Consider the following 11,125-nt stretch of genomic DNA (forward strand, 5'->3'; position numbering starts at 1 on the left):
CTAGCACAGGCGGGACAATGATGCAGCAGGCTGTATCTCACTCAGCGTCTTAGCATGGTTTCTTCCTGCCATTCTCAGGCTACAGGTCAATTTCACTAGCTTTTTTTGGCAGCTGCGGAAAAGGAAAAAAAACAGCTCAGGCCACCTGGGGCACCTGCCAACAGTAAGTCCGGGTGCTGCTGGGAGAAGTCATTGTGTCATGCTTAGTCACATTGGCTGAGCCTGCATCTGCTGTACGGAGCACCTTCCACAGGAACTTAGTGGAATTCACCCGTCCCACAGTAACTGTAAAACTGCTGGGCTAGGTGCCCCCCTTCTCAGACACTGCTCTCTCAGATTAAATGAATCCAGCTCGGAAACAGGGCAGCTGCTGCTTTAAGGTTAAAAAAGGAGAAGCAGATTTTGCATCTAAATTAGCTTCATTTAATCAAGTAGATTAAGTGACTAGCGGGTTTATGGGAGGGTGGTAGGAGCTATGGCAGCTAATTCTATGCAGCTGGGATCAAGTGCAGCATTTTAACCCTCTGGGCACCAGGATTTTCCAACACACGTTCATGTCAGGTGCATTAATTCACACAAGCCAGTAGCCTCGAAATCTGTGAAGTTAGGCTCCTAAATCAGCACCTAAATAAGTGGCCGGATTTTCTAGAGTGCCCATCCAGCCCGCAGCTCCCATTGACTTTGATGGATAAGGGTCTCTGCCATAGCATGCGTCCCTTGGAGCAGAATCACGTTACAGCCAGAGTTCATTCTGGAGAGCATCTAACCCTCAGAGCTGCAAAAACAAACAAAAACAAAACCCCACTTCCTTGTGCCTGTAGCTGCAGGGAGACAGCCTGAAACCACAGCTCTGAGTGACCAACTCCCCCATTCAAAGCAGTCACCCAAACCTGAAAGGGGGGAGGGATAGCTCAGTAGTTTGAGCATTAGCCTGCTAAACCCAGGGTTGTGAGTTCAATCCTTGAGGGGGCCACTTAGGGATCTGGGGCAAAAATCAGTACTTGGTCCTGCTAGTGAAGACAGGGGGCTGGACTCAATGACCTTTCAAGGTCCCTTCCAGTTCTAGGAAAGAGGATATCTCCACAAATTTAATTAAAAAAATTTAAGGGCCAACGTTAACTATTTCACTGTTCGTTTCAGCAGGAACATCCAGTCCCAAACTGGTTCTCAGATACCAAAGACTCCAACTGTCTGTCATGCCCCGTCCCGCCTTCCCCTGTACTATGACCACAATGAAATCATTCATCCCAACTCTGGTGTACAGGAAGCTTTAGGGCAGAGTAAAATAATTGGAATTTAACAAAGTGAGGCAGGGCTTCTGGATTCACATCTGATTGAGTAAAAACCTCATGTTTTAACTCACCCAAAGCCAACACACAATCCCCCGTTAGCTGCACCTCAGTGCTGCACATGCTGGAGACTCCTGCTGTTGGGTTTAGATCCCGCCAGCCACAGGTCACACAGAGCCTTGCTCACAAGCAGACAATGAGTATTAAATGGTGCTGGAAGCAGGGTACAAATATTCTGCAGAGCCTAATGCTGACCCATAGCAATCCCTGCTGTTCCAGGCCTGCTCCTTCCTTCCCTTCCACTAAATCTCATTCCTACTTTGTCACGGACTCACAGGACGTGCTAACTCTTGGCCTGTACAGTCCCTGGGGGAACCCCCTTCAGTGTGACAGTCCTTCTCAGGGGTCCACCACCTCCTGGAACCACATCTCTCTGAGCCTTTAGCACACCTCTCTCTTGCCATGGGCCCCCTCAGGGAGTCCACTCACTCTGGACCCCTGGGACCTCCACAACCAGAGGGAATAATGCAACCCTATTCTTTAGCCCGGAGCAACTCAGCCAGCGTAAAACAGGAGGGTTTTTTGAGCATCTGAACACAGGAAACCCTCAGGGTCCTCAGGCCTGGCCTCCCACAGCAAAGTACATCTAAGTCTCCCCTGCATCCAGGTGGGCTCTGCCTGCTCTCTCCAATCTAGAGACCCCGTGCTTTCCAGCTGGGCATCCGATATCACCTGCCCCCAAGCCCCACCCCTGTCCTTTGTCTTCTATCCAGGTAAACAGGGTCGCCTGGGCCTCCTCTCCTCTCATCTGTCCCTTGTTCTCCACTGGCTGGTCACCGGGGTCCTCGCTCCACAGCCCATTGTCCTCCCATTGGCCAGCACTGGCTGTGGCGTCCGAGCTGGGCCTCCTGGTCAGCAGTCGCTGGGGTATCCATTCTCCAGACCATTGGCTGGGGTCCCAAGTTCTGTCGCTGGCCCTATGGAACAATAAATTCCTTCTCCCATCACCTCGTTAAACCAGTAACACCCAGGGAAACTGCATCCCACCTCCTTGGCATGCAAACCATTGGGAAAAAAACAAGAAAATCCCCCACTTTGTCACCTCTCTCCCCCCTTTGAGTCTGAACTGAGCGGGGTCACTTAGCCAGTGACCTGGGGACTGTTCAGGGAACCCACCCCGTGATAAAGCATCGGCTATAACACTGGCACTCCCCCTCACATGAATCACCTCCATGTCATAACCCTGGAGGAGCAGGCTTCATCTCAGGAGCTTGGCATTAGCCCCTTTCATTTGGTGTAGCCACATTAGGGCGAATGGTCAGTGTACACAGTGAAGCGCTGCCCAACTAGATATGGCTGCAGCTTTTTAAGGGCCCACACCAGGGCCAGGCATTCCTTCTCTATGGCCGCATAGTGCTGCTCCCGGGGCAGCAGCTTCTTGCTCAGGTACACAATGGTGTGTCTCTCCTCCTTAGTCTCAGTTTGCATCAGCACCGTCGGCGAACACCAGGAAGGGTTTGTTAAAATCCGGGTTTACCAGCACCAGGCTTTGGCTGAGTGCCTCCTTCAGTGCAGAAAGAGCCCTCTGGCCCTGCTCAGTCCACACCACCCTGTCTGGCTTGCCCTTCCCACAAAGCTCCATCAGGGGAGCTGCTAGGGAGCTAAAGTGTGGCACAAACCCCCGGTAGTACCCCACCATCCCAATGAAAGCTTGGACTTGCTTCTTAGTCTGGGGAGCGGGCCAATCCTTGATTGCCTCCACTTTGGCTGGCTCTGGCTTCAGGTGGTCGCTCCCACCTTGTGGCCCAGGTATGACACCTCTGCCATCCGCACCTTGCACTTTCCAGCTTTTATAGTCAGTCCTGCATCTTGAAGACCACCCAGCACCCTCTTCACCTGGGACACATGGTCCTCCCAGGTTTGGCTAAATACACAGATATCGTCCATATACGCTAGAACAAAGTCCTCCTGATTCACCAAATGCTGGACAGTTGCAGGTACCCCCTTGAGGCCAAAATGCAGGACCAGGAACTCGAAGAGCCCTATTGAGGTGGTGAAGGCAGACTTTGCCCTGGCCTCTGGAGCCAAAGGCACTTGCCCATAGCCTTTGGTGAGATCCATGGTAGTGAGGTACCAGGCAGCCCCCAACTTATCTAGGATCTCATCGGTCCTAGGCATGGGGTAAGCATCAGACACGGGTGATGGCATTGAGCTTCTGATAGTCCACACACAACTGGATCGACCTATCCTTCTTGGGGACCAACACCATGGGGAGAGGCCCAGGGGCTGGAGGATGGTGTGACGTTGTGCAGTCTATATGGTTTTATAAAAATATAAGTGAATGTAAGGTAATTGGGATATGCTTCATGCAAAAGGTCTCTTGTAAGGTATCATTACAAAGCTCATAATCTACTGAGTGTGATCATCCTATTTGTAGAAATGTACCACTCTTGTATCTAAAACTAGAAATATAAAACATAACTCTGAGGGCCTATTGTAATTATGTAAAGTGTGGGCCATTAATGATGGTTTGGAATCTTGATGACTCCCATTAACAAGGACCATTGTCTGCAGATGACTGTGTTTACCTGTGAGTCTTCCTGTATATGTGTGTGCTGGCAAGTGAGTAATGAAGTCTTGCAGTGACATGTGATCATGTCACCTGAACTGGAATCCATCTTTAACCTGGTGCTTTTCCAGTGAGGGGGGGTGAAAACCCAGAGGGACAAAGAGTTCCCGCCTTATGCAAAAGATATATAAAGGGGTGGAAGAGAACAGAGAGGGAGAGGAGCCATCATGGAGAAGCCCCTAGCTAACACCTAAGCTGGAACAAGAGCTGTACCAGGGGAAAGAATTGTGCCCAGGCCTGGAAGGTGTCCAGTCTGAGAAAAACTTACTGAAGCATCTCTGAGGGTGAGATTATCTGTATTTAGTTTGATTAGGCATAGATTTGCGCATTGTATTTTATTTTGCTTGTGACTTACTTTGTTCTGTCTGTTACTACTTTGAACCACTTAAATCCTACTGTCTGTATTTAATAAAATCACTTTTTATTTAGTAATTTACTCAGGGTATGTATTAATACCTGGGGGAGCAAACAACTGTGCATATCTCTCTATCTGTGTTAGAGAGGGCGAACAATTTATGAGTTTGCCCTGCATAAGCTTTATGCAGGGTAAAACGGATTTATCTGGGTTTAGACCCCATTGGGAGTTGGGCATCTGAGTGCTAAAGACAAGCACACTCCTGTGAGCTGTTTTTGGGTAAACTTGCAGTTTTGGGACAAGTGATTCAGACCCTTGGTCTGTGTTGGAGTCAGACAGGAGTGTCTGACTCAGCAAGACAGGGTGCTGGAGTCCTGAGCTGGCAGGGAAAACAGAAGCAGGGGTAGTCTTGGCACATCGGGTGGCAGCTCCCAAGGGGGTTTCTGTGATCCAACCCGTCACAGATGGCTGGATCACCCCTGAAGCCAGCATGTCTCTGACCTCTCTCTCCAGATCCTGGGCTGCTTTCCCAGTGACCCTGAATTGGGAACACCAGATGGGAGGGCTGGCTCCCCTCTCCACCCAGTGACCAGCCAGGTTCATGAGCCCTGGTCAGTTGGAAAACAGCTGCCAGTACAAATGCAGCACCCCTTTGATCTCAGCCTGCTGGGCAGGGGTTAGCTGGTCTGAGGGGAACTGATTCCAGTGAGGGGTCAGCCCCAGCCTCAGGGAGGAGACCCACCAGGGGATCCTCTCCCTTCTCCCACTGCCCACACACAGCCAGCACCAACTTCTCCCTGTCCCAGTATGGCTTCTTCATGTTGACATGGTACACCTGGTGGCTGGGTGCCGGTTGGATAGTTCCACTACATAGTTCACCTCATTTACGTTTGATGATCTTGAAGGGGCTGTCCCAGGCAGCTTGCAGCTTGTTCTGCCTCACGGGGATGAGAAGCATCATCTGATCCCCAGTAGCATAGGAGTGGGCACGTGCTGAGCGGTCATACCAGACCTTCTGCTTCCCTTGGGCCCTGACTAGGTGTCCCCTGGCCAAGCCAATGAGCTCAGCGAGCTTTTCCCAGAAGGTCAGTACATACTCCACCACTGATTCTCCATCGGGAGAGATCTTCCCCTCCCCCTCATCAAGTCTAGGGGTCCCCTCACTCTCCTCCCATACAGCAACTCAAATGGGGAAAATCCTGTGGATTCCTGGGGCACTTCCCTGTATACAAACAGCAGGTGGGGTAAATACTTGTCCCAGTCCTGCAGGTGCTGGTCCATAAAAGTTTTCAGCATCATCTTTAAAGTCCCATTGAATCTCTCCACCAACCCATTGGACTGAGGGTGATACGCCGAGGCCCAGGTGTGTTGGACCCCACACTTCTCCCACAAGCACTGGAGCAGGGTTGACATGAAGTTGGACCCCTGGTCTGTAAGGACCTCCTTGAGGAATCCCACTCTGTTGAAAATGGTCAGCAGTGCATCTGCCACGGTGCCTGCCTCGATCGACGACAAGGCTGCTGCCTCAGGATAGCGCATAGCGAAATCCACCACCAGCAGAATGTATTTCTTCCCTGATCAGGTCGCCCTGCTGAGGGGCCCCACCATGTCCATAGCCACCTCCTGGAAAGGCTCCTCTATGATGGGCAAAGGTCTCAGAGCTGCTTTACACTTATCCCGGGCCGTCCCCACCCTCTGGCAAGAGTCACAGGACCTGCAATACTGTTGGACAGTGTCAAAGACCCCAGGCCAGTAAAAGTTCTGCAGCAGCCTCTGCCTGGTGCACTGGATGCCCCAAAAGGGGAATATCATAAGCCAAGTACAACAGTCTGCTATGGTACCTCTGGGGGACCACCAACTGCCTCCTGGCTTTCCAAGGTTCAGTTTACCCCGAACCAGCCCATTCTCGGTACAGAAATCCCTTCTCCCATAGGAATCTCTCCCAGTGGTCCTCCCCCTGGGATCCTGCACCACTGTGGCCAGCAAGGGCCCTCAGCTTCTCTAAGGAAGGATCCTCCTGCAGCTCTGTCTGGAATTCAGCTTCTGGGTTTGAGAGTACAGCCTGGTTGGGGGTGCCTCAGTTTCCCCATCTTGGGACAGAGGCTCTGGCCCAGCCCTGTCAAGCCCTACCCTTGGTGCTTCAGTCCCCTCCTTCGGGAGGTCCCGCATCCCTCGCTGGCTCTGGCTCCAGGTAAGGACCAGGGTGCTACGAGTGCCATCCGGCCAGTCCTCCAAATAATTACCCATTAGCACCTCGGTAGGCAGGTGATCGAGCACCCCAACCTCTTTGGGTCCCTCCTTAGCCCCCTCATTTCAGGTGTATCCTTGCTACAGGCACCTTGACAGGGGGCCCAAACACTCCCCTCAGGGTCATGTATGCATTGGGCACTAGCTGGTCTGGGTCACCATCTCAGGCCACGCCAGTGTCACCTCTGCGCCCGTGTCCCAGAACCACTGGATGCTCCTTGTACCGATTGTCTCCTGGGGCCTGTCCCACACTCACCCAGCGGATTGAGTACAGGCGCTCTGGAACTGGAGCCCTGCCTTTGAGTGGTCTCTGGGTGACTCCCCTTCTGAGTCCCCGATGTGGGTCTCCCTCCTCCCCCTGATCTGCTGTCCACAAACTCATCCACCAGTGCCCCCGCACTGCGCAGATCTTTAGGCTTCCGGTCCACTAACCATAGGGTTACCATATTTCCACAAACAAAAAAGAGGGGGGGGGGGGGGGGGGTAGCCCCACCCTAGCCACGCTACTGCCCCGCCCCCATCCACTCCCTCCCACTTCCCACCCCCTGACTGCCCCCCTCAGAACTCCCAAACCCCCCTGCTTCTTGTCCCCTGACTGCCCCCGCTGAGAACCCCCCACCCTAACTGCCCCCCTAGGACCCTACCTGTCCCCTGACTGCCCCGACCCTTATCCACTCACATGGGTGGCAGGGTTGTAGAAATTTTGGTGGAGCCCAGAACCCACCCCCCCACCTGCCTAAGGCTCTGGGAGGGGGGTTGGGTGGGGGGAGGAGGTCTGGGGTGCAGGTCCTGGGCTGGGGATTAGGGTGCAGGCTCTGGGATAGAGTTTGGGTGCTGGGTGCAGGCTCCGGGCTGGGGCACGGGGTGGGTGTGCAGGAGGGGGTGAGGGGTGCAGACTCTGGGATGGAGTTTGGGGTGGGAGGCGGTGCAAAGAGAGGGGATGTAGGCTTTGGGAGGGAGTTTGAGGGCAGGAGGGGGTGTGTGGGAAGGGGAGGGGGTTTGGGAGGGAGTTTGGGGATAGGAGAGGGTGCAAGGGTGAGGGCTGTGGGGCTGAGGGTGAGGGGTTCATGATGCAGGAGGGGGCTCAGGGCTGGGGCAGAGGATTAGGGTGTGGGGGATGAGGGTTGGGGCTGAGGATGAGGGGTTCATGATGCAGGAGGGGGCTCAGGGCTGGGGCAGAGGATTAGGGTGCAGGGGGATAAGGGCTGGGGCTGACGGGTTTGGGGCATTGGAGAGGCTTGGGGCTAGGGTGGAAGGGCAGGGTAAGGGCAGCCTGTCTTGCCATTAGTGGATGGGGGGGCACTAGGACCCGGGGGCAGCAGACAGCAGTTGCTGCTGGCTCTGGCAGTACAAGCGGGCAAGGAAGAGGCAGGCAGGGAGGAGGGGGACCCACGGGGGGTGGTGGTTCTAGGTGGAGGCCGGGGACCCATCCAACCCTCCCCCTGCTCCCTGACTGCCCCCAAGACTCCCCTTACCATGCTCATGTCCACATGTAGGCAAAACACGCTGCAGGCAGCAGGGGGAGAGCAGGGGAGGGGCTCTGGCTGCTGGAGGCCAATGGGAGCGGCTCAATCAGGCCCAGCCGCCCAATTAGCAGCCGCACTCTGCTTGGGAGGGAGGGAGGGAGGGGAAGGGAGGGGAAAAATCCCAGACCTTTTAACCTTGTTACCAATTCCTCCCGGACAGCTATTTAGAGACGCAAAAGCCGGACATGTCCGGGGAAATACGGACAGATGGTAACCCTAACTAACCATATCTTAAGGTCTGGAGGGCAGATGTCATACAGCTGCTCCAATCCCACCAGGTTATACACAGCCTCTGCGGTAGTGGTCCCCGTGCCCTTCCCCCACTTGCAGAGATATTCCCACAGCAGGCTGGCAACCTCCTTGTAGGTGACGCCTGAGGTCTTGTGTACACTCTGGAATAGTTTCCTGTACGCCTCAAGGGTCAGTTGAAGCTGCAGCAGCAAAGCCTGTTTGAATAGGTCATAGTGCCCCATCTCAATACCATCCATTTGGCTGAATGCCTCTATGGCCTTCGGACCCAGCAGGGGGGTTAGACAGCAGAGCCTGTCTGCGGGGTCAATCTGGTGCAGATCACAGGCCTTCTCAAAGGCTGTGAGGTAGGCCTCAATATCCCCCCCCTTTAAACTGGGGCAGTAGTTTGGTGTCCAGATTCCCCACAGAACTGGCGTCTTGGGGCCCTTCCCCATTTACCGGCCCTCTAACTCCAACTCGTGCTTTTGCTGTTCTGCACGGTCCGCCAGCCTCTGCTCCTTCAGCTCCAGCTCCTTCGCTTTCAGCTCCAGCCTCCGCAGCAACGCCAGGGAGAAACCTGACTGGGGAGTTGGACTCCCAGCCGCTACAGTGACTGCCCCCACGGCTACTCCCCAGCTCTCCGAGCATCCCGGGAGCCCCCCTGGGATCTGGAGCCTGTTCCTCAGACTGGTCATTCTCTACAAGCTAAGCCATCAGCTGCTCCTTAGTGAGCCTCCCCACGCTCAGCCCTCTCTCCCTGCACAGATGTGCCAGGTCCCTCTTACGGAGCTTGTTATAGGCTATTTCCACACTGGTTCCTTCAATTCCTTTGTTTTATCGCTGGCAGCCACTCACTGCAAAGGGCTGCACTCGCAGCCAACTGTCTACAGGGTGCATCCACAAACCGTCCTCTGCTGCCATGTTGTCATGGACTCTCAGGACGTGCCCACTCTTGGCTCATACGGTCCCTGGGGGGAACCCCCTTCAGTGTGACAGCCCTTCTCAGGGGTTCACTCTCAGGGGTCAAGCCCCTCTGCCTCCTGGAACCGCACCTCTCTGAGCCTTAGCATGCCTGTCTCTCGCCGTTAGCCCTCTCAGGAAGTCCACTCGCTCTGGACCCCCGGGGCCTCCACAACCAGAGGGAATAATACAACCCTGTTCTCTAGACCAGAGTGACTCTCAGCCAGCGTAAAACAGGAGGGTTTTTTGAGCGTCTGAACACAGCATAGGAAACTCTCAGGCCTGGCCTCCCTCAGCACAGTACATCTAAGTCTCCCCTGCATCCAGGTGGGCTCTGCCTGCTCTCCCCAGTCCCAAGCCCCCTGCTTTCCACTTGGGCATCCGATATCACCTGCCCTTAAGCCCTGCCTCTGTCCTTTGTCTTCTATCCAGGTAAACAGGGTTACCTGGGCCTCCTCTTCTCTCATGCATCCTTTGTTCCCCACTGGCTGGAACCGGCTGGTCAGGTCACCAGGGTCCACTCTATCCGTGGCCCATTGTCTTCCCACCGGCCAGAACCGGCTGAGACTCCTGAGCTGGGCCTCCCGGTCACCATTGGTGGGGTATCCATTCTCCCGGGCTTTGGCTGGGGTCCCAAGTTCCGTTGCTGGCCCTCTGTAACAACAAACTCCCTCTGCCATCACCTCGTTAAACCAGTAACACCCAGAGAAACTGCGTCCCACCCCCTCGGCATGCAAACCATTGAAAAAAAAAATATATATATATCAAGAAAATCCCCCACTTTGTCACACCTAATCCACAGGATTTCCAGTTATTCCAACCTGAACCCCCACCTGTCATCGCACTCTCACATGGTGCACCCCCATCACTCTAGCCCTGGTGCTCTCAGAGACTGAAAACCATCATGACACTAAATGGGGGACTAAGATGAGACCCACTGAATTAGTTTCTCAAGGGACTGAGCGAGGATCTGAGCATGGCTTGCTAGAGATAAGAGCTCAGCCCCCAAATTCTTCTGCTACCAATGCCAACCAAGCCCCAGGAGCCCTCGCCCCCAGCTCTGGTCTTGGCAGAGCCAGTCTCGAGCCCTGTGCTCTAGCACCCATCTAGACTAAAGAGACAGCTGCTCTTAAACAGAAGGATCATCAATGGCTCAGAAAAACATACAGCTTGAAAGCTTCTGCCACACATTAGGATGGGACTCAGACTTACTGGTGATGTAGGGATCAGAGCAGATAAGGGAAATAAAATGAAATGGAAAGGTGACCCTCCAAACAGGACCTGGGCTTTGGGTGATCTACAAACTAAAGTGAGAGGCATTCTTTGAAATAATTGTTTATTGATACTGAAATTCCCGTATGTTTATTTCTCGGTTGACAAAACCTTCTTGTGTGGCCCTTTAAAAAAAAAAATCACACATGCACACTCCTCAATTTGGTAGCTGCCTCCCAGAGAAGTATACAAGATGGAGTGGTATGGTCTGGGGGGGGGGGCTGGTTCTCAAAGAAAGCTTTTCCAGATAAGCCCCCCCAACCCCTCTCCAAAAAATCCCATCAGCACAGAGGAGGGGAAAAGGAGAGGGGAAACCAATATTTTAATCAAAGGGAGGGGGAAAAGCAGGTGTTGGAAGAATTGTCAAGAGCCCCACTATAAAACAGATTTGCCATCTGACAAAGAATCAATGCACAGATGATTCATCCAAGCAGCAGTGAACGCACAGGTCCCACCCAGTTCAGAGGCTGTGTTACAATTTAAATCACTGCGAAAGAAATTGGAGAAAAACCAAAGTAGCAATAACACAAATAAAATTAAACCCCTCTAGGACACCCACAGAAAGACTAGGGTTGATGTATGTCCATGGACTAGTCTCAAAGCTCTGTGGTCCCAG

This window comes from Terrapene carolina, unplaced genomic scaffold, assembly GCF_002925995.2.
Source record: "Terrapene carolina triunguis isolate 2854851 unplaced genomic scaffold, T_m_triunguis-2.0 Scaffold235, whole genome shotgun sequence".
In the NCBI taxonomy this organism is placed as follows: Eukaryota; Metazoa; Chordata; order Testudines; family Emydidae; genus Terrapene; species Terrapene triunguis.